The sequence below is a fragment of the Copadichromis virginalis genome, linkage group LG7 (assembly GCF_057382275.1).
Source record: "Copadichromis virginalis isolate Kocher_CV1m ecotype Utaka linkage group LG7, C_Virginalis_male_GT1.1, whole genome shotgun sequence".
Lineage (NCBI taxonomy): Eukaryota > Metazoa > Chordata > Actinopteri > Cichliformes > Cichlidae > Copadichromis > Copadichromis virginalis.
The window spans coordinates 61,723,679-61,745,479 of record NC_140624.1 but is presented as its reverse complement, the minus strand read 5'-3'; the positions used below and the strand labels follow the sequence as shown (position 1 = coordinate 61,745,479).

Here is a 21,801-nt window from a genome sequence, read left to right as displayed (position 1 = left end):
TGAGCGTTTTGTTGACACTGATGACAAAATCCTGATCAGATACAGACAGACACATGCATACAACACACACTACTGCTCAAAAGTTTGTGGTCAGTTTCAAACATTCTTGTTTTAATTTTAAAATTATATTTGCTATAACATAAAATTAGGCAAAGTTTATCAGAAATGTTTTCACAGATGTGTGTTTAATGAATCATTTATGTTAAATCACCCATGATGCATTAGGAAATGTCTACACACTTATACATGGGCCCATTTTTAGTAGCCATCACTGCTGTGTGGACAGATCACATGGTTATAAACCAGGTGAAATTTGACTTCAAACGTTTGAGCTGTAGTATAGCTTGATTGCAATGATAGTGTATAGTTATCTATTACAGAAGAATATATAGAAGTATGAGGACAGGGAGACACTGTAAAAAATTTATGAGCTGTCTTGCTGCAGAGAAAGTGGAGTCTGTCATCCTTGAAAAGCTCCCAAGATAGGCAGCTGGCAGGTTGAATGATGCTCTGCCTCTGTGGTCAAGTACAGACATAGGCCTTAAGCAACCATGAGCCACTGATAAGCGTGACACTACTGCTCAAAGGTTTGTGGTCAGATTGAAACAGTCGTCTTTTAATTAATAATTTACATTTACTTTAACATAATATTACATGAAATTTATCAGTAATGTTTACACAGATGTGTGTTTAATGAATCATTTATGTTAAATCACCCATGATGTATTAGGAAATATCTACACACTTATACATGGGCCCATTTGTAGTAACGATCACTGCTGTATGGACTGATCACATGGTTATATACCTGCAACACATCTGACAAGTGCAAACAGAAAATGGAGTGATCCATCACAAACTTCAACAATTTGCTCTTTTTAATCCACACAATGATTTTGGTTTGTGCTGATATCTTTGGAAAAAGATTTCTTCACTGACAAGTTGGGATCTAACATCACAAACTGACATCTGGTGATACGATGTACCAAATAAAAATGGGCCTCAGTAGATGTCATGGTTCCCTTGCTCTCTTTTGCTGGCCTGCTTCTTTCTCTCTCCTCTTTCGGTGTATGCCTGTGTTGTTGTCCGTGTGCTTGTCTTTTTTAGGGGATGCTCCTCCATCTTCCCGTCCCTCAGTCACTTGTGAACAATCAGCTGATTACTCGCCTGTTCCTCGCGAGGTCTTCATGCTGGCTTCTAAACAACCAGATCATTGCAGTACCAAGGTAACGTATTATGCCACAGTCATGTCACATTTTCCATCAGTTCTTGCCTTTGAATTGAATAGAATAGAATAGAATAGAATAGAATTCAACTTTATTGTCATTGCACATGCACAGGTACAGGGCAACGAAATGCAGTTTGCATCCATCCAGAAGTGCTTTAGTGATATAGATATATTACAATATATATTAGCAATAATATAGATATGTGAGTATATTACAGAAATGGGTCTATTATGGTATGTTATAATGTACACGGTATGAAGTAGGTTGTGAATATTCTATAACTATAAGTATGTACAGGCTGTAGTGAGTACAAGCTATGTACAGGATATGAACAGGATATAAATATGAAAAACTATACAGAATATGAAATAAATAACTTTACAGAATCTGGGATATACAGCTATACAGAAATGGGAACTATGCAAGTTGTAAACAGTTGTAGGATTAAAAATTATCGAATGTACAGAATGATTATTTACACAGAGCTATACAGTAGTGCAGTTAAGATAAGTGAGGGTGTAGATAGTTTCTACAGAGGCTGTATAAAGTGCTAGTGGTTGTGAGTGGTGGTTCAGTCCATGTTATTATTGTGTTTGAGGGTACAGTTGTCCATTGTGGGTGTGTGTATGTTCAGTCCATGAGTTTAACGTGGGTCAGATGTCAGGAGGCAGAGTTCAGGAGTCTGACAGCTGTGGGGAAGAAGCTGTTCCGGTACCTGGTGGTCTTAGTCCGGAGGCTCCTGTGGCGCCTCCCAGAGGGCAGGAGGGTGAAGAGTCCATGTGATGGGTGACTGGGGTCTTTGATGATTTTCCCAGCCCTTTTCAGACACTGCTTCCTGTAGATGTCTTTTATGGCAGGAAGTGGTGCTCCGGCGATGCGCTGGGCAGTTTTCACGACCCTCTGCAACGCCTTCCGGTCCGAGGCAGAGCAGTTCCCGTACCAGACTGTTATACAGTTGGTCAGGATGCTCTCGATGGTGCAGCGATAGAAGTTCACCAGGATGTCTGAGGACAGGTGGTTCTTCCTCAGAGTCCTCAAGAAGAAGAGGCGCTGGTGAGCCTTCTTGACCAGCTTGGAGCAGTTGGTCGTCCAGGTGAGATCCTCGGAGATGTGGACTCCCAGGAACTTGAAGCTGCTCACACGCTCCACAGCCGTCCCCTTAATGTGGATGGGTGGATGTGGGTCAGCATTCCTCCTGTAGTCCACGATGAGCTCCTTGGTCTTCTCGGTGTTAAGCAGCAGGTTGTTTCTGTCGCACCACTCAGCCAGACGATCCACCTCCTCCCTGTAGGCGGCCTCATCGTTGTCACTGATGAGGCCAATCACCGTGGTGTCATCTGCAAACTTAATGATGGTGTTGGAACCATCAGCAGGTCTGCAGTCGTGGGTGAAGAGGGAGTAGAGGAAAGGGCTCATCACACAGCCTTGTGGTACACCGGTGTTCATTGTGATGGTAGATGAGCAGCGGTTATCCAGCCGGACATGTTGGGGGCGGTTGGTCAGGAAGTCCAGTAACCATTTGCAGATGAGGGAACTGATACCCAGGTTTGTCAGTTTCCTGATGAGTTGTGAGGGGTGGATTGTATTGAATGCTGAACTGAAGTCTATAAACAGCATTCTGGCGTAGGTGTTGTTGTTGTCCAGGTGTGAGAGGACAGAGTGCATTGCGATGGAGACTGCATCCTCTGTGCTCCTGTTCCGGCGGTATGCGAATTGGTGGGGGTCCAGGGTGGGGGGGAGACAGGATTTGAAGTGTGCTAGGACCAGTCGCTCTAAGCACTTAGTGATGATGGGGGTGAGTGCTACTGGGCGGTAATCATTGAGGCAAGATGGGTTGCTCACTCTTTGTTTCTGTGCAGACGTTTCAGTGTTACGGATCTCCATGACCTTCTGTGACAGTGTCTGAGTGTGCCTCCAGACAACCTTACCTACATCTGCCCCGTCTCCTGGAGCCCACAGTGTTTATCCTGTATTGATAACTATCTGCAAATATACCTGTAAGACTTTACCACAGTGTCTCATCATCATTCTGTTGTTTTCATAACAGTACACTGTAGAAATAATGGACTGTCTAATAGGTATTGAGGTCATAGTGAATGTAGTTTATTAGTGTGTGTCGTAGTATGATTTTGTTGTTTATAGGATTTAAGATTAGAAAATAGAAAATAGTCCTGGGATGGGAACAAAGAACTGGGGTGCAGGGAAGTGGGGCAATTAACCCCAAACACAGGACAGTAGCAAGATTTACTGAGGGTGAGGGGCAGACAATTGCCAATGTACATTACCTTAAAAGGAGATGGGGGTCAGGGTGTCAGCACCCCAGGCCACTTTACCAGTGTTTTTCCATTGTGGGGGATTTACTGTAGAAATTGGAGACCAGAGACTATAACTGTAGCTGTTGTGTGAAACTCTTCAGATCAGCCTTTAGAGTAGGACTGCACAGGATGCAGTGTGCTGATCTCCAGATGCATCTGTAAGGAAAATGGGTAATAAAAGGATTGTGTGAAATTTGGAAACATCTCTGCGTGATCTCTACCGAGACAAAAAGAATCGGAGAGACCGACGTCTCAACAACACTAAGTAGATATTCCACTAAATCTCATTTGTGATTTATGATAAATGTTACCGTTAATTATTTATATTTCTTTACGCTTCTGATTAATTTAGTAAAACTTCTAAACGATTTTTACTGTTGTCAGAAAATAAGACATTTCTAATTCTCTACAGACTTTTGAGCTGTAGTATAGATTGCAATAATAGTGTATGGTTATTGTTTATAGCAGATGAAATAGCAGTATCAGGACAGATACGAGAGAAACGCTCTCGTATTTTAACATTAAACTCATAACTTTCCTTTTTGATGGTTTGCATTTGGCCTCTCAGGGCCACTGCAGTACAGCCCCCCCCCCCCCCCCCCATTTTTTTTTTAACTTAACCCAACAACATAGTTGGTTAAATTATACCAAAAAAAAAAAATCATATGTGCCCATAAAAGAGGTCAAAATAACAGAACTCTACTCAAAGTTAGCAACAACCAATACTGATACCTCAAACAAACTGACCTCACTAAAGAAGACAACGGGGGAAACTTAAATAGTGGCTGATCAGCCCACAAAAATCACAAAAAGGGGTAAAGCACACAAAAACCTAACTGAGACCAAAACCAGTTATTTATTATCCTGTAAATTAAACCTTATATTTAAAGAAAGACCAATGTGAATGCAGTGTTGTGTGTAAGCCTCTACACTGATATTACCACTGTGTGGCTGTAACTGCAGCCATCACATCGCCTGACCACGTTAAGGTGGTAATCTCTCAGGGGGAAAACAGAAAAACAAAACAACAAAAAAGAAAATAAAATAATGCTCATCAGATTCTAACAATTCAAAACATGACATTTACCTTAACTGGATGACCTATATAATAAATATATTCTAACCCAACAATAGTACTTCACACTATTGCCAATATTAACAAAACCAAAAAGGGTAAGCCAAGTTATTTAAAAAAAGACAATTCACAAAGTCTTGAAAAATAGAAATAAAGAATAAAAATCCTCAATCCACTCTATAACAACAGTCTCCTGCTTCCCTGCAGATCAACACGTTCTCACTCCTAACTCGTCATATGTGCGACGCCCATACAGCATGTATCACTTCTCAGTTATTTATTGCACTTCTTGCTCGTCAGTGAGGCACTTTTAGTGCTTTATCTATGTTTGTGTGGGGACTTGTTATAAATCAGTCTTCAACCTTTAATCTCTCTCTGAAAATGACTGGGATTAAATGCAGTGTAATAAACTTTCCTGAACGTGTGTCTTGTCATGATCTCCAGTGCTGCCATTTCATAGGATCTCCTGTCCAGGGCTTCTCAAACGTTGGTTGTTTTTATAACTCCTCTCACCTTCTGCTCTTGTGTCTGCTGTGATAAGCCTTTTATACTCACCCATTTTATTTCCATTTCTGTTTCTCACTATTTTTCTTAACAACATTAAACCAGAATCAAGGTATGACTCAAGTATGTGAGGAAATTCTACACTAATTGGTACCTGCGGTCTTTCTTCTGTTGCATACCACACCCCAAAGAATGGACACACATAATGCAGACACATTTTCAGTGACCCAAATAACATTCAAACACGCTCCGTATCATAACCTCCTTTTTGTTTGTGTTTATTTTAAGCAGTTGATTTAACATAAGGATTAAAATAGAAAGAACAATCCTTGAAATAACACATGTGTGTGAAATACATAATAAAAAACATAAAATAAATAAAATAAATAACTATGTCAAACCTCCTGAGATCCAGCCTCACAATCACTTGTTCTATGATGACTAAAGGAAGTTTATTTACTTCATAGACCCAGTGACGCCCATTCAGTTTCATTATCCAGGAAATAACAGCTGATGCTCACTTCTGTTTAAGACACAGTCCAATCTTAGGTTCCTCATCCTGAGTGGAACAATGGGTCTATAGAATAGAATAGAATAGAATAGAATAGAATAGAATAGAATGCCTTTATTGTCACTATACAGTTGTACAGAGCATCTCATACTCAGTGTAAACATGCTGGGGGGGGGGGTACAGTTCTGCAGCGCTATGTACATATGGACAGTATTAACATGAGGAAAAACATATATATATATATAAAATGTACAATATACAAGACGTAAGTAATATGTAATAAATAGTGTTATGTATATAAAGTTGAGTATTGCACATGGAATTGGTATAAATAGTGTTATGTATATACAGTGTGAGTACAGCTGCCTTTTTCAGATCATCTCTACATTATATGAGTTGATGATTCTAGCATTACAGATAATGTCTTAATTATTCCAGACTGAGCTGTGGTGAGATCTTTTATTTTCTTTCTTGTGTTTCAGTGACAGCCTTAGCCATCACAGCCGGGCAGGTAACAAACCTATTTGCTTATTTATTTATTTATTTTTGTCTCTAAAACTCATAAATACATATCAATACATGTATTCATTGTGAAGCATCCTGATGATCAGTAACCAAGTGTTTCTTCCTGAAACAATTACATGTAACTGTGCTGCAGTGAGGATAATACGATGTAGTATTAGGGCAAAGTTAAGAAAGGTATTATCGATCATTTTGAGAATAAAGTCAAAATGTGGAGATTACAGCTGTCTCAAGGCAAGCTGCCATGGTTGCTACTGTATATCATCTGAGTTGGTGAAACCGTACTTCAGAATTGGTTTTAGCAAGAAGGAAACATGAGCTAAAATAACCAGAACACAACTTTAAAATGCTTTTCACAGGAGTTTTAGCTCATGAGCTAAAACTCCCTGGTTTTAGCTCATAAACGCAGTGTGGTGATAAGTATTAGGTTGTACCAAAAAAGGGCTGGTAATAATAATAATGGATTGCATTTATATAGCGCTTTTCAAGACCCTCAAAGCGCTTTACAATTCCACTATTCATTCACTCTCACATTCACACACTAGTGGAGGCAAGCTACAGTTGTAGCCACAGCTGCCCTGAGGCAGGCCGACAGAAGCGAGGCTGCCATATCACGCCATCGGGCCCTCTGGCCTCTACTAGTAGGCGGTAGGTGAAGTGTCTTGCCCAAGGACACAACGACCAAGACTGTCCGAGCCGTGGCTTGAACCGGCAACCTTCCAATTACAAGACAAACTGCCAAGTCTTGAGCCACGATCTAATGGACAGATGCAAGGTTATCGATGGTTACATCCTCGTGCAATAAAGAGGTTGAATGTTGTATCACACAATGGCTGATCAATTTGTTTCACTAACTCATCTAAATAAGGAATTTTGTAGCAGAAACAGTAATTATAGCAGTTTGTTGTGGGACAGTAATGTCCATATCAACAACTTTTTTCTTGTGGCTCTAATACTCCATCGTAGCGTAGAGCCTCCCCGTCTTCTCTGTAGCTCAGTTACTTGATCTAAATCCTTGATCAGCTGTGTGCTGAGCTATGGCCCAGTTAGATGTTAATGTGTGTTCTTATGTTGTGTTATAGTGACAGCTGTGTGTACTGCTGCAGGAGCAAGTAAGCTAATTTGAATCAAAGCCCGATCCATGTCTGATACATGTCTTGTCTTCCTGCAGTAGGTGCTGTAGTCACTGCTCCTGCTCTTCTGGGAGTTGCAGGTTTCAATTCAGCTGGAATAGCTGCAGGCTCCTGCGCTGCAGGCATGATGTCGTCTGCTGCAGCTTCTAATGGAGGAGAAGTGACAGCCGGAAGTGTGGTGGCTGTTTTGCAGTCAGCAGGTAAATAAATAATTAGACGTTTTATTAGGATTTTAACTTACAACAACATGCAAAAAGAAGAAGTTCATGGCTTTGGGCCTTGGATTCCAGGCCGGAGTTGTGTCCTCAGCCTGTAGTCTGACTTGGAGGAAGAAAACTAAATCTTGTGGACCCCATTGCAGTGTGAGTGTGGTAGTTTCTTACTGGTCAATAGTAGACCTTACTACGTTCTTGTACGGGAGTCATTGTGAACCATACGTAACATTTGACGTTTGTCGACAGGATTTTTGACCAGCATACAAAACCACCTGCCTTAGACTGATCAATATGGCTGATGAACTATCTGAAACCGTTAATATGGTGTCACCATTTTTTATTGGTGCACCCTGTGTACCAGAATTTTGTGGCTTAACACGAATTACGAAGACCGGGAGAGCCAGATTAGTGCAATGCTCCATGCTCAAAAGTGGTCTATAGAACAGCAGTGTGATTTTGTGCTGAGTGCATTAGGAGAACCACAACGTGAAATTCTTATTTTGGAGCAAGTGGAGCGGGATACGCCAGATAAGATCTTTCTTCAACTTAAAGAACTGTACGGGGACAAAACAGCTGTGGGTACCTTGCATGCCATGTTTTATGACTGCAGACAAAGGCCAGAAGAGCCTATTAGAAAGTTCACTTTACATTTAAGGGAGATCTGTAATTTATTACTTTGGTTTGATTTTTCAGTTTTAACGATGGATAAGCTTGGTGTTAGTCCTTTCCATCAAGTTTGCTTTGTTAAAGCTGTTTTCTGCTTACAGTATGTGAATATCAAATAAAGTCTTATGAATCAAATTATGTCAGTCCTTCATCACATGTATCACTTGTTTTTTTGGAGTGTTTTTTTTTCTTTGTTTTTTAATTTTGTTATCCACATGAAAAATTCCAAAACTGCAGATTTTAGACACTTTAGACCTAAAATGTATATTCATTAGGGGAAAAAACATTCATTTGTGATAGTAAACGTAAAACAACCTGAAAGACTCCATGTGACAGTCAGAACATTGAGCTTAACAACTAAGGTCCAGTTATTTGTTTTAACAAACATTTCAGGCACATCCTCTAGTCTATTTGTAGGATTGTTGGCTGTCCACTCAAGAAGTTCAGAATACAAAAAGCAGAATAAGAGATTTTTGACTACCTGACTTCTGTCTGTATTAAGAGTGGCCTTTGCTGCCCCTGGGTGGGTCCGGGATGGGCGTGAGGTTCTGGGGGCGCTCCGTCTCTGGGCTGGGGCCCGGGCCGGGCCTCGGGGGCTTGGGTCCTGGTTGGTGTGTTGCCGGGGTTGTGGGCGGGTGGGTGCATGGGGGCCCAGCCCTGGAGCAGGGTGCCGCCGGTGCGTCGAGCCACCTGGGGGGCTCTTCAACTGGTGGGGGAGATAGTCACATCTTGCAGGAGCTTTCCTCTCTTCAGGAACTCTCTCTGCAGGAGGGGGAGATACAGGAGAGGTGGAGGAAGATCTCAGCCTGGGCGTTTATTGTCTTATGTAGTCTGGAAGATGAGTGGATGGTGGGGTGGGTGCAGTTTTCTCTGTGGTGGGGTTGGGTGGACTGTCCCGGGCTCTGTGGGGCCGGGAGGCGCTGCTGCACTGGGCCCCGGTCTGGATGGGCCTGGGCCCCCTTTCCCTGGCGGGTCGCGGAGTGTGGGAGTGCCTACTGGGGTCAGCGGGGGAGCTGGCCCCAGGGAGGGGTTACCTGCCCCTCCCTTCCTTCCCTCCCCATCTCCAGCTGCCTCCCTCTTCCCGCTCCACCACAACCACCCACACATGCAGGGCCTTGGAGTAGGGGTATGTCACCAGGGTGCAGAGGAGGCTACCCCCCCCTCTGTCCCCTTCTGGCTGCCTCTGCCTCAATTTTATCCCACAACTTAGACATTCACATTATTCACACTCTCATTACACATACATATAGGATCTTGGGGGTGGGCACGATACACGGAGTCCAAATTACCATCAGGGTGTACACCTCACCCCTGGCGTCGTTGCCCACCTCTCAATTTTAAATACACGTAGACATTGAGGGCTATCAGGAGGGACTATGCGCTTACCTGCTGCTCTCTGGCAGGTAGCTCCATGCCCTCCTGGGTTTTAAATGCACCTTAGAACACACATGCATCAACACTACAATGAGCGGGTGGAGGGAGGTTTGGAGTCTTCTCCCACCCCCATTCTCTGCGGCCTGCTGGAGCGGGAGGGCTAGGAGGAGTTGGCCGTCCGACTGCGGTCTGGAGTGTGGGGCCTCCCTGCTGCTACGGAGTCGGGGCGGTCTGCCTCTCCCCACCGCAGGGAAAAGGGTAACACCACCTGGATCTGGGTGCAGTTCCCCCCTCCAGGGGCAAGGGTACCTAGACCCGGTTCGTAGAGTACGCTTGGGGAGCGTCTCTTTATGTCTGTCTCCACGTTGGTTGAGTGTGGAGTAAGTGCATATGAGAGCATGAGGGGGGGGGAATGGATGTTTGTGTCTGTGTGTGCCTGTATGTCTGTGTCTATATGTCAGGTTGGGTATCAGACGCCACCTCTCTGGGGACATCTCAGGCCCTCCAAGGTTTGGAGGCCTATCTCCCCCCACCACCACTTCCCCTGCCAGTGGCGGACTCCCTCAGACATCGGTGCGTTGGTGGTTCTTTGTGTCTGGGGATGGGCGTCCAGGTACACGCCGGCTCACTTCTTGGCGGCCGCTTATCGGGGCCTGGGGCCTGGGGCTCGCTTGGGCCACTTCGGAGGTGGGGTGCCCCCGGCCTCTCGGCCTGGGGCTCGGTCACTCAGGCACAGCTGGCTGCCGGCAGAGCTCACGGGCGCGTCACTGCAACTCCCCCTGGCTTCTGCTCCGCGGCTGCTGGGTGAACCCTCATCTGGGACTCTCCTCAGCTCTTACTGGGACAGTGGCGCGGCTGCCCCTCTGTTGGTCTTCCATAGTCTCTTGTGTTCTGGGGGCCTCTGGATGTCTGGAGTTTTGATCTCCTCCATACCTGCTTCATGCCCTGGAGGACGGGGCTGTGGCTCCCCACACTCCCTAGCAGATCGTTACATGGAGAAACCTTTGGAATACAAGCATGCTGATCCACACAGGTGTACACACGGGTATTCACAGACGCGGACTACAGCTTTCTTGGCTGCTGCCTCAAAGCACATTGTGCGCTGTCTATCTTGCGTGCTGCACAATATCGTTTATTATTTAGTATCTACTGATATCTACTGCTAGCTAGTTTATTGTGATTGTGCCGTTTTTTTTATTATGTTGCTCTTTGCTGTTTGCTTTCTCTTCTGTTTTTTTTCTCCATACAGGTGACCCAGGTGCTTTGTTTGTTTTTTTGTTTTTTGTTTTTTTTTTTCTTTCTTCCCCCCCTTCTCACCCTCTCTTCTCCCCTTTGGTTTTCTTTCTCTCCCTCTCTCTCTTTCTTTCATTCTTTCTCCCTGTCCTATCCCCCAGTCATGTCTGTCCCGTTTGTAGCAACCGAAAATAAAATAAATTCATAATTATAATAAAGGTCAATCAAATGGACCAATATGGCAAGGCCATGATGATCCACTTGGTAAAATAAATCCGCTTGGCATCTCTCTTGGCCTTAAGACAACAATTCTGATGGCTAAAGATCCAAACGGGACACAAAAAAAAAAAAAAAAAAGAGTGGCCTTTGGTGTCATATTTTAGCTGCTGCATTGGTTAATTGATTTAATAGACTTTAATATTTGAGACTGCTATTAAGCAGGTCAAAAATGAAGTTTCATGCTCATCTGAGGCTACATATATACAAACCCGATTTACTTCACACCAGATCATTTCTCATATGTAGGAAAAGGTAAGTTCATTGATGAAACTTAAAGGATCTTTGGCTCACGACTTCATCTGGATGGTACAGCATAACCAGGTTAAGACAGCTCTAAAAAATATATATTTTTGAGTGTTTTTAATTATTTATTTAAATTTTATTTTCCATTGTTCACTGTGGCCTGTTAAGCATTTTATCAAGATAGATTTCGTTAAATATTTACAAGAAATCAGGCATTATACAGTGTAAACTTCAGTCCAGTGTGATTTGGATGCTCAGCAGAAAATGTAGCCAGATATCAGCTGGGTTTAGATACAGTTCAGATAAGTTGGGAAATTCAAATTGTTACTGCAGCAGAGTACACAAGGCAGGAACAAATGAACACATGCAGCATACCTAACAGCAATAATGCTTTGCAAAAATAGAAGAAATATAGACTATGCAGGTACAATGAATAGATATGTACTTATATATGTAAATCACTCTATCTATCTATCTATCTACACATACACACACACACGTACACACACACACACACACACAAATACACACACATACATATACAGACATACATATATACACATATATGATGCAATTATACAGATTACTAGTAGAAGAAGAATGAAACATAGTGCAGTGTTTGGGTGTTAATAGTAGCAGGTATTTAGTATTGCACACTGATATATGTAAAGACCCCAGTGTGTTCATATGTGGTGTACATTCACTGCTGTTGTGCAGTGTACAGTCTGGCAGGAGCAGCAGCCTGTCACTGAAGGGACTGCTCAGTGTTGTCAGGGTGACCTGTATGGGATGGATCGAAGATGGGGTATTTTAATCGAGTATATAGGGAAATGTGAACTCCTCTGACAATCTGAGTAATTGGATAACGCACTGTTATTGAAATTTCCAACTTCTGAGCCACAGAAAGACATAACAGGCTTCATTAGGTTACCTTCCACTTGTTGACAGCAACTAAATAAAACCAACATATCCACATAATAACACCTTAAAGCAGGGGTGTCAATCTTAAATGAGCTGTGGGCCACTGCTGGTACTGTCATGTCATTGGAGGGCCACTTTAGTGTTCAAGTAGTACAAAAACAAACAAACAAGAAAACACCCACAAATCTTTCAGAAAATGTAGTGTTTTGTTTGTTTGTTTTAAGTTTCAAATATTGTATAACAAAACTGCAAATGTGAATGCAAAAAACTTCTCACTCTTAACTAACTGAAACCTTTTTATTGAACTAACAAATAAAAAGGAAAGATACTCTCTTTCTGGCCAGACACGTGGAAGCATTTCTACAATAGTTTTGTCCATATTTAACAAAATAAAAATGCAGACATAAGTGAACACATTAGTTTTTGACTGCTAGTGAAAATTGTTTTCTTTACATATAACTCTCTCACTGAACAAAGACAGCCAATCCCTCAACATGTTTTTACTCTCTGCTCATATTGCCCTCATTTTAAAACATTTTTGCTTTTTAAACAACTTATTTTCAATTTCCACAAAATCCCCCGTAACAAAAACTAACTTCAAGGGCCAAATTGCATTTCCTTTCTTCACGTCAACAGTAAGGGTGGCAAGTAGGGGTGACGTGGGCCGCAGGTGGCCCCTGAGCCGTGAGTTTGAGACCCCTGGTTTACCTACTGTCACTGCAGTGATATTAGCGTTTTTGTTTTGAAAGGTTACTAGGGGATGCTGGCAACAATCTTGGAAGAGAACAATACAATCTGTTATAAGGCTTTCACTGGAAAATATTTGGAATGTAATACCAACATGTAATTTGAAGATAACATGTAGTCAAAGAAGCTTGCAAAGAAAAGCATCTGGACTTCTTTAAGTTACTTGAAGACGTAACTTAAAGAAGTTGCAAGCTCCTTTGACTACGATGACCTGGATGACTGAGAACCTTCACAGACAAGATAACATATAGTATTTCAGTGACCAAATAGTATTTGGGTAAAAGTTACTGAATAGTGTTGGAATAAAGTGTGAAAATTGTGAAGGATTAAAATATCCAGGAGCTCAAATTACTTCACCAAAACATGTTTCAATCATATTTTATCAACACAAATTGCACAGGTTTATTGAATATGAATAACTTGTGTTAATTCACCTCAATAGTTTAAGTTCGTGCCAAAGCAAAACATCTGTGTGCAACCAGTGTCCACTATTGAATTATCTAAACCAACATGTTTTTTTTCAGTGCATAATCACATTTAGTGAAATAAACTATTAAACCAGAATTACATATTAGGATTTAGCCAAGTGTTAGGATGTAATGCAGAGAAGTATTTCTAGTAGGCTTTTTTTCATATGCCTGTTTTCATTTTATTTTCTAATTTTTAAAGAAGGCTTTAGAAAGGTCAAAATAAATCTTCTGTAAGGGAGTATCAGCTATTCTAGTAGAATTTATTTTACCAATGCAAGGGTGCATTAGTACCTTGTAATACAACATATCTATTTCATAAAGGGCGAACACAAATGTCCAAAGAGACTTCCTGGCAGCTGCCATTTTAAGTATAACCTCTGGTACGGGCACGTTCAGTTTGCAGCAGCTATACAACAGTGGCCTCTAGAGGTGTTTACACACTATGACCAAATCAGACAATGCAACACAACACGCAGGTCGCCCCAATGAATTGATTAGGCTGGTAGCAGTGACTTGTTAACTTATCATTTATCAAGCATATCTCCCATGAATGATATGAAATAATTTAGAGACATAACATTGACTAAACAAAGTAGAAGCTGCAATCAGTTTTTAGGAAAGTGAGTTTAATAAGAGTAGGTGAAATAATGCAGTAATTTCTTAGATTTTATAATCCCTTTATGAATCATGTTGGCTACAGCCTATTTAGCAGTGCAACAAGAGCATCAGACAAACAAACAAATAAATAAACAGTCAGCAAAAACAAAAAAGTTAGTACCCAGGGATAAAAATGTTGAGTATGAAAGGGAAACCTAATGGACAGATGTGATGCCTGAACAGTGGTGGCTTTAAGTGATGTATCAACTTAAACATGCATCCACAGTCTATGTTACATAAGTACGATGATCGGTGGTGACGGCTGGCGCCACTTTGGAAGCAGAAACTGTTGGTTTGAAAGCCTTTAGTGTCTCCTTGTGGCGGGACTCTTATACTGTACTGTGAGATGTCGAGCAGTGACACCCCCCCCCCCCCCGTCACTCTGGCTCCTACCTCAAAGCACACTGTGCGCTGTCGATCTTACGTGCTGCACAATAATATTCAATATTTAGTATTTACTGTTATATTCACATAGATCATCGCGATGATGTTATTTATTATATTGCTCTCTTTTTTTTTGCTCGTTTTCTCTTTTTTCTTTCCTGACAGGTGATCCAGGTGATTGATATATGTATTTTTTTGTCTGTTTGTTTTTCTTTTTTGTCCTTTATCACGTTCCTCTTCCCCGCTGTTTTTCTTTCCCTCTTTCTTTCTCCATTTTCTTTCCCGCAGTCAAATCTGTCCCATGTTTAGCAAGTGAAAATAAAACAAAATAAACAATAAAAGCAAAGGTGAATCAAATAGATCATTAAGGCAAGGCTGGGATGGTCCATTTGGTAAAGTAAATCTGTTGGGCATCTTTCTTTGTCTTTACACAATAATTCTGATGGCAAAAGAACCAAACGGGACACGCAAAAAAAAGAAAAGAAGATGTCGAGCAGTGTCAGTAGTATGCTAGAAAGTGATACATTAAAATTTCTGGGGTCACCATGAAGAGCTTACTTCCTTTCTTGCTCAGTGTGTAAAATGTGGTACTTAATGGATTGAAAAGAAAAATGATGGCACCCTTGTAGTTCACACAGGTGGTGATGATTCAGGGTTTTAATTTGTAAGGTTTGAATTTTGAGCCATCATAAATTTTAAACCAGGAAAGTATAATATTTAACATATGATAAGTCAAAGCTAATATAGCTGCTCATATATAGCTACTTATAATTTGAAGAACTACCTACACCAATGAGTAGACTTCCCAGAATGGAAACAGCACTCTGTGTGTGGTTGGAGAAAACAGTCAAGTTGTTAAGAACTCTGACTGAGAAGAATCCGCCTGTGTACAGCAGCAGGCTGCCTTCCTAGAATTTGGATATCCCCCGTGCGCTCGTCTCTGCATTATGTGCATTACCTCTCTTGGAAAATTAAAACCACAGCAGCTTTTTATAGCTTTTTTCATTCACTATCAGCTTACACCAAAAGTCTACTCTGAAGAAGATTATTCAAAACATGCAACACAGTCACCAATCCCAGCAAATCCACCCCTAAGTCAGACTGTACAATACAGAAAATAAAAGAGCTACAGCTCAGACTCTACAGGCTTCAGTTAGCATGTTAAATGTGAAAGTTCAGTTAGAAAAAGACTGAACAAAAACGGCCCGAGTTTAGCAATTAACCAAAGTGACAAACATTGCTCTAAATAATACTCCCCTAATCCAAGTAGTCACCCAAACCTGGACGTGGATTTAGAGGCCCGAGGGCTATCTCACACATTTATTCAGAATAAAACAAGTTTCAATTAAAAAAATCAAAATCTTGTGGACGTATGCCTTTTACATGTTGGTAAAATGTTTAGGATGAGATGGAGATGTAACACTCATGCACCCTGAAAATTATGAAGGTCTAAACATGTATCAAAGGGACTCACTGAACATCAGTGGATTTCTATGGTGCAAACGTACTTAAACTAGCCACTGTGACCATTGAGGCAGAGCAGAATGAATGATACTGACGGGAACTATGAGAGTTTGTAGTTAAATTCCTGCTCTTACACACTGTAAAATCTAATTAGTTAGAACTCAAAATAATTGAGGAAACTCGTTGCCTCAAAAAAATTGAGTAAAGCTTAGCTAAAAATGACTAAATTAGGACAACTTATTTATTTTGAGTACTCTGTACAAGCTCATTTGTTCCCAGAACTCAAGAAAATTGGATCAAGTTTACGTAAGTTGACCAAGTTAGGGCAACTTACTCATTTTGAGTACACTGTAAAGCCTTGTTAGTTCCCAGAACTCAAAAAAATTAAGGAAACTCATTGCCTCAAAAAAACTAAGTAAAGCTTACTTAAGATGCCTGTTAGGACAACTTATACAGTGCAAGTCTGCAGTATTAAGAATAACTTGATATTTCTGACTGTACAGTGCTAATTGTTTACTTACTGACAAACATTTCAAGTTCAACTAAATGAAAAAACAATTTGTGGTAACCTGAATATGATTAAAAATAATTAACAACACTTTTTGTAAGGATGTTAAAATCAGACCAACTTTTATTTTCAAACACAACAAAGTATAACAGCCAACATACTGGACACTGTTCTGCTGAACAACAAACAATTATATTGCCATCACTGTTATAATCTTACAATGAAACAAAGTCGCAGATGTAGTTATTCTAAAAATAAGATTAGGCCTACCACAAGTTTGTTTTGTACTTACATTACTTATATAATCAAAATAAAAATATGTGTTGTTCTGTCACAAGTGCAGTCTCTAATTTAAACAACACATTTGTTTTGCATTCCAACACATGAGCTGGAATGTTGTAATATTTTAAGGATGGCTTGTTTCCAGTCCAGGCATTACTGCCTGAATGACTATCATGGATCGAGGTGATCCAAATGTAGGTGCAGAAGAAAGTCTTTAACTTCCCTTAAGTATAGTGGCAGTGGATGTGGGTTGGAGATGCAGTGAGCTTGAACCTGCAGGCGACCATCTTCACTGACCACACCATCTGTGACGGAGGACTCATCTCTCCTGGTGTCCTGCAAGCAAACAATCATATTTTTTGGAACATGAACTTAATTGCTTTCTTAAAACATTTTTTTCTGCATTTGGTATAAAACAGACTCCAATTTGGACAATCTCAGGCTCCTTCCCCACCGGAGAGGTGACATTCAATGTCCCAATTGTCAGTCTGGATAGCCCTGACCCCCACCCGACACACAATAATGTCATGAAAGCATCATTTTAAAAAGGGCTATGCAAACATGGCCAATAACTTTCATTCTAATGATGTGCAAAATGATTTGGGCACAAAACAAATTTTGCTGTTAGAAAACTTGCAGACTTCACTATATTCAGTGTAGACCCTCTAAACTAAGTTTGGGGGATGTGATCTTTCAAGAAATGCAGACCAAACTGTTGTTGTTTGTTTACTTACACAGCATGTCTTGTAGAATTAACTGGAGTCACCAGCAACAGCCTAGTGCAGTCATATCTCAAGTCTAATAACAGAAGACAGGAAAAGATCAGTAAAGAAACAACTTCCCCAAACCAAAAAACAAATAAAACAATAAGTAAAACAGGCTGATCTAAAGTATGATTAAAGTTCAGCCTGATTAATATAAATGTCACTGACAGTTGCTAATATATTGGAAAACCAAAATACTTACCACTGAGTTGATGTCTTTCTGTCCAACAGCAGGAGTGCTGGTCCCGAGCCTCAAAGACAGTAAGAAGCAAGCAGAGGGAGAAAAAACAGAACATTTTTCAGAAACCGATTTGATCCTTAATGGCTGTGCAATCATTGTAACATAGAGTTTGCTTATGTTGTTAAATAAAGGCTAGATTTGACATTAATAGATGCCACAGATGTTCAAGGTGCCACAAAGCATGAAAAAAATAGACATCTCAGAAAACGTCGGGGCATTTTTGCAAATATGTGATGTCTTGATAAATCGAGCAGATATTTGAACTTTCGACAGCTACATTCTCGCCTGAAAATATCTTAAAAGTTGATTTTGTGACCCAGAAAAAGCAATAAGCCGCGCTCCTCCGCCATTGGCGAGCTTACAAGTACGCACAGGCTCCGACAACCATGGCCGACATATGCGATCCTCCTTTCCCCTAGATTACCCTTTCTGGGTCACAAAATAACCTTTTAAGATATTTTCAGCGGAGAATGTAGCTGTGTAATGCTCAAATATCTACTTAATTTATCAAAATATCACATATTTGCAAAAGTGCTTCCACGTTTTCGGAGAGCTCTGTTACCCAGCTGACCGGGAGGTCAAGGCTTGATAAGAGTCCGCAAGCACAGCTAACTCTTGGCTTATTGTTTTCACACCCCCGAAGAATTTTGTCTGGGCTCTTATCTCACTTTTTTATTTCAAACAATCAACAGAAAATTTCACAGACATATTTTTATATAAGGTTTTTAAGGCTGTGGTGTTAATTTTTAAGTAACATGAGCCCAGCCGCAGCAGCAACGCTAGGCTAACACTAACTAGCTAGCACGATTATAAACCTGGTGCTAAACTAAGAGAAGCCACAAAATCAGTTTGAATAAGAGTAAACATTTACTCACCAAGTCAGTGTATCAGGTAAAGATCCACAGCAATGACAACAATAATCCCTTGAGCTGACGCTTTTCTAGGTTTGCTCAACATATTCCATAAAAAATGCTGGCACCATGAACATGCGGACTGATCCGTGCTAGGGAGGAGGACGGTAGTGACGTGGCATTTTCAAAACACATCTTTCATCCTTCCACACTGAGAAGAAAAACTTCCATCTTACTTAGTTTTTCTAAGTTAAGACAACTCAAATAAATTGAGTTTATCAGCATTTCTGTAGCGGACAGAACCACCTGCTTTAATCTACCATGATGCTCTGTGTTATGTTGTCATGGCAATATGAAGTCAAATAAATACAAATTCATAAAATGCACATTTGAAGGAGGACAAGAAGACAGGCAACTGGAAGAGCTTTTGAAGCAGGAAAACTTTTCTGGATTACTCTTAATTTAACTGGAAATTTTGCGAATACAAGTCAAGGAGGAAACAAGGAGGCAGGTTGGATTATATTTGAGGACAGGACGCATGAAGGAGAAGCATGAGGAGAGAGGAAACAGCAGAGCGATGGTGCAGAGCTAATCGTGGGTCAAGTCGAAGAAGCAAGCATCAAAACTGTGAGTAAACATAACACATAAAGACTTAAAAATTACTGTGCTGATTAAGGAAACATTAAATTTGGTTAGTTTGGGGTCTGCAGCTTCAGGTTTGTGGGTTCAGTTGGTCTCAAAATTGAGGAAAGACAAAAAAATTTCTTTTGAAAGGTTGTTGGAGGATTTTTACTGTAAGAAATATCTGGGTGTGCAACTGCTTTTATTTAAAAAAATTTTTAATTTAATTTAGTCACATTGGAAAGGGAAAATTGGAGGATCGGGACAATAATGTGGCCAGATTTACTGTTTCCTTAATCAGAACAATAAGTTTGATCTGAACTAGAAATTTTGAAATGGGTTATTTTCTTTCTTCTCTACTGATCACTGTGTGATCGGTTGAGTTACTTGTCAGTCTACATTTATGTTAAAGGTAATTTTAAAAAATGCAGTTTATTCGTAATTTTGTAGAAAAAGGCTCCGCACCTATGAAAAAAAGAAAATGGGTATCCACACCCCCAAAATTCCTGTAGATCAGAGTAGCTAAGCCCTGGTTAACTGCAATTATATAACAGAAGATGAAAAATATTGGAATGATTGAAAGAAACAAAGATTGCTTTAGGGTTTGAAGATTTGACTTTCTTATTGAAAGAGACGAAAACTAATCCATGTGTGACACTGAGAAAAAAACTGAAAGCTTAAAAGATCTGGAGGTCTGACTACTGTTATTCAAATGTGCAAAATTGTTTTAATGACATTAGAAAGAAAAATGGGATGTTTAAAAAGGTAATATATAAAGATGATTTTTATATTACTTGAAAAAATGATGTTGTTTAGCACTTCTGTACTTAGAAAAATGCTGGGTCACTAGTAAGCTGAGATTTAATGTGATAAACTGAGGAAAGGTAATATAATCTACACACTCGCTATTATTGTTCCAATCCATACACCAGTTAATATTTAATCAATCGTCATTCATAATTGGTGATCTATGCAAGTTTTAAGGAATAATATTTGAATTGAGGTTGAATGATGCTCTGCCTCTGTGGTCAAGTACAGACATAGGCCTTAAGCAACCATGAGCCACTGATAAGTGTGAGAAATTAGTGCACTTAATGCAGCGGTCCCCAACCCCCGGGCCTCGGACCGGTACCGGTCCGTGAGTCGTTTGGTACCGGGCCGCGAGAGTTGAGGCTCAGGTGTGAAATGTATGGTTTTCAGGGTTTTTATCGGTTTTCAGCGTTATTTTGTTATCGTTTTATCGTTAACTCGGTGTCCCTGGGTCTTTTCAAGTGTGTTATGAATAAATCTTCTTTTTTTCGGTACCGGTACTAGTTTTATTTTGTTGTAAAACTAGTACCGGGCGCAAAAAAGGTTGAGGACCGCTGACTTAATGCATGTTTCCTAATTATGTACGTATGAGCCACTAATAGGAGAAAATGAGCACGCAATAAAGTGGACTTGTTAGGGAGAGATTGCCATCAGAGTTAAAACACTCCAACTCAATTTTGATGACAGAAACAGCTAAAAAAATGAGCGTTTTGTTGACACTGATGACAAAATCCTGATCAGATACAGACAGACACATGCATACAACACACACTACTGCTCAAAGGTTTGTGGTCAGTTTCAAACAGTTGTTTTTTAATTAATAATTTACATTTACTTTTAACATAATATTACATGAAAATTATCAGAAATGTTTTCACAGATGTGTGTTTAATGAATCATTTATGTTAAATCACCCATGATGCATTAGGAAATGTCTACACACTTATACATGGGCCCATTTTTAGTAACCATCACTCCTGTGTGGACAGATCACATGGTTATAAACAGGTGAAAATTGACTTCAAACTTTTGAGCTGTAGTGTAGATTGCAATGATAGTGTATAGTTATCTATTACAGAAGAACATATAGAAGTCTGAGGACAGGGAGACACTGTAAAAAAGTTATGAGCTGTCTTGCTGCAGAGAAAGTGGAGTCTGTCATCCTTGAAAAGCTCCCAAGATAGGCAGCTGGCAGGTTGAATGATGCTCTGCCTCTGTGGTCAAGTACAGACATAGGCCTTAAGCAACCATGAGCCACTGATAAGTGTGAGAAATTAGTGCACTTAATGCAGCGGTCCCCAACCCCCGGGCCTCGGACCGGTACCGGTCCGTGAGTCGTTCGGTACCGGGCCGCGAGAGTTGAGGCTCAGGTGTGAAATGTATGGTTTTCAGGGTTTTTATCGGTTTTCAGCGTTATTTTGTTATCGTTTTTATCGTTAACTCGGTGTCCCTGGGTCTTTTCAAGTGTGTTATGAATAAATCTTCTTTTTTTCCGGTACCGGTACTAGTTTTGTTTTGTTGTATTTATCCGCGACACCTTAAAGGCCGGTATGTGAAAATATTGTCGGGCATAAACCGGTCCGTTGCGCAAAAAAGGTTGAGGACCGCTGACTTAATGCATGTTTCCTAATTATATACGTATGAGCCACTAATAGGAGAAAATGAGCACGCAATAAAGTGGACTTGTTAGGGAGAGATTGCCATCAGAGTTAAAACACTCCAACTCAATTTTGATGATAGAAACAGCTAAAAAATGAGCGTCTTGTTGAAACTGATGACAAA

The 21,801-nt window shown here is 40.6% G+C and overlaps 2 long non-coding RNA genes across 5 annotated transcripts; one reads left to right on the top strand and one right to left on the bottom strand.

Annotated features, from left to right (window-relative positions):
- Positions 1-499: 499 nt before the first annotated feature.
- Positions 500-8,077, top strand: LOC146706440 (uncharacterized). 4 transcript variants are annotated; one of them, XR_014921551.1, is made up of 4 exons: positions 500-1,226; positions 3,089-3,226; positions 6,117-7,268; positions 7,328-8,077. It is a non-coding gene; the product is annotated as an uncharacterized LOC146706440 (long non-coding RNA). The 4 variants fall into 4 exon arrangements; XR_014921553.1 differs by having other exon boundaries at positions 6,117-7,489; positions 7,580-8,077; XR_014921552.1 differs by having other exon boundaries at positions 6,117-7,651; positions 7,751-8,077.
- Positions 8,078-16,549: 8,472 nt separating this feature from the next.
- LOC146706439 (uncharacterized) lies at positions 16,550-18,972 on the bottom strand. Its single transcript, XR_014921549.1, has 3 exons — positions 17,699-18,972; positions 17,467-17,530; positions 16,550-17,068 (listed from the first exon to the last, which is right to left on the bottom strand). It is a non-coding gene; the product is annotated as an uncharacterized LOC146706439 (long non-coding RNA).
- Positions 18,973-21,801: the final 2,829 nt, after the last annotated feature.